The sequence below is a fragment of the Triticum aestivum genome, chromosome 1D, assembly GCF_018294505.1.
Source record: "Triticum aestivum cultivar Chinese Spring chromosome 1D, IWGSC CS RefSeq v2.1, whole genome shotgun sequence".
NCBI lineage: Eukaryota > Viridiplantae > Streptophyta > Magnoliopsida > Poales > Poaceae > Triticum > Triticum aestivum.
Window position 1 is genome coordinate 110,353,124 of NC_057796.1, and position 2,393 is coordinate 110,355,516.

Genomic DNA, 2,393 nt, shown 5'->3' on the forward strand with positions numbered 1-2,393 from the left:
TACCCACTTCCCAACATCAATGAGCTATTTGAGCAACTCAAAGGGGCTAAAGTATTCTCGAAGCTTGACCTTCGTATGGGTTATCATCAGATTCGCATTCGTGAAGAAGATATTCCCAAGACAGCATTCAGAACAAGCTTTGGTTCTTATGAATATACTGTCGTGTCTTTCGGCCTTGTCAATGCTCCTCCAGTGTTCTCTCGGATGATGAATTTCATCTTCAACCCCTATACCAATGAATTCGTTCTGGTGTATCTCGATGATATCTTGGTCTTCTCCAAGAATAAGCAGGATCATGCCAAACATTTGCGATTGGTGCTCGACAAGCTCAGAGGGTATCAATTCTATGCGAAGTTCTCTAAATGTGAGTTTTGGCTCGATGAAGTTCTTTTCCTTCGTCACATCATCTCTGCCAAGGGCATCGCTGTTAACCCCGAGAAGGTGTCCGCAATTGTGAATTGGGAACCTCCTCAGAATGTCAAGCAGCTCCGCAGTTTTCTAGGTCTTGCAAGCTATTGCCGAAGATTCGTTGAGAATTTCTCCAAGATTGCAAAACCTCTTTCCAACCTCCTTCAGAAGCATGTGAAATATGTCTGTTCTCCTGAGTGTGACGTTGCTTTCAACACTCTCAAAGAGAAACTAGTCACAACTCCTGTCTTGCCTCCTCCTGATGAATCCAAGCCGTATGAAGTTTTCTGTGATGCTTCTCTCCAAGGTCTCGGTGCTGTTTTAATGCAAGAGAAGAAAGTTGTGGCCTATACCTCTCGTCAGTTGAAGCCCAACGAGAAGAACTACCCCACTCACGATCTTGAGTTGGCGGCAGTTGTCCATGCATTAATAACGTGGAGACATCTCTTGTTGGGAAGACAAGTGGACATTTTCACTGATCACAAGAGTCTCAAGTATATATTCACTCAGCCCAACCTCAACCTCAGGCAGACTCGATGGGTCGAGATGATTCAAGAGTACAATCCGAGTATTGAATATACTCCAGGCAAAGCAAATGTCATTGCAGATGCTTTAAGCAGGAAGGCTTATTGCAACAGCTTAATCCTCAAGCCTTTCCAACCGGATCTTTGTGAAGCTTTCCGCAAGCTGAATCTCCAAGTTGTTCCTCAAGGCTTTCTTGCCAACCTCATAGTATCTCCTACTTTGGAAGATCAAATTCGTGAGGCACAACTCCTTGATGCCATGGTGAAGAAGGTGAAACGTGGTATCGACAAGGGTCTTTCCAAATACAACTGCTATCGCATTGATGACAGAGACACTTTATTCTTCGAGGACCGGATTGTGGTTCCTAAAGGTGATAATGAACGAAGCGCAAAATTCTCTTCTGTCCATTCATCCTGGAAGTACGAAGATGTATCATGACCTCAAGCAGTCGTATTGGTGGACTCGAATGAAGCGAGAAATTGCTCAATTCGTGAATGAATGTGATGGCTGCCGAAGAGTGAAAGCAGAACACCAACGACCAGCTGGTCTCCTCCAACCTCTTGCTATCCCAGAATGGAAGTTTGATCATATCGAAATGGACTTCGTGACTGGTTTTCCAAAGTCCAAGCGCGGAAATGATGCTATTTTTGTTGTCATCGACAAGCTTTCTAAAGTGGCTCATTTCCTTCCTATCAAAGAATCCATCACAGCAGCTCAGCTGGCAGAGCTTTACACCTCCAGAATTGTCTCCTTGCACGGCATTCCACAATTGATTTCTTCTGATCGTGGAAGCATCTTCACCTCTAAGTTCTGGGACTCCTTCCAGAAGGCCATGGGCACTAACATTCGCTTCAGCACAGCTTTCCATCCTCAAACTAGTGGCCAAGTCGAGCGAGTCAATCAAATTCTTGAAGATATGCTCAGGGCTTGTGTCATTTCCTTTGGCATGAAATGGGAAGATTGTCTTCCATATGCTGAATTCTCCTACAACAACAGCTTCCAAGCGAGTTCGGGAAAGGCCCCATTCGAGATTCTCTATGGCAAAAAGTGCCGTACTCCTCTCAATTGGTCAGAGACTGGTGAACGCCAACTTCTTGGCAATGACTTAATCACTGAAGCTGAAGAAATGTGTAAAGTCATCCGTGATAATCTCAAAGCCGCGCAATCGCGCCAGAAAAGTTACTATGATAGTAAGCATCGTGATTTGGCTTTCGAGATCGGAGACCATGTCTACCTCCGCGTCTCTCCAATGAAAGGCACTCGTCGCTTCGGTATCAAAGGGAAGCTTGCCCCTAGATACGTGGGTCCTTTCAAGATCATTGGCAAAAGAGGCGACCTCGCCTATCAACTTGAGCTTCCTTCCAACTTCACGAACGTGCACGATGTGTTCCACGTGTCACAGCTCCGCAAGTGCTTCAAGGCGCCTGAGCGCACTATCAACTTCGAAGAGATTGACCTCC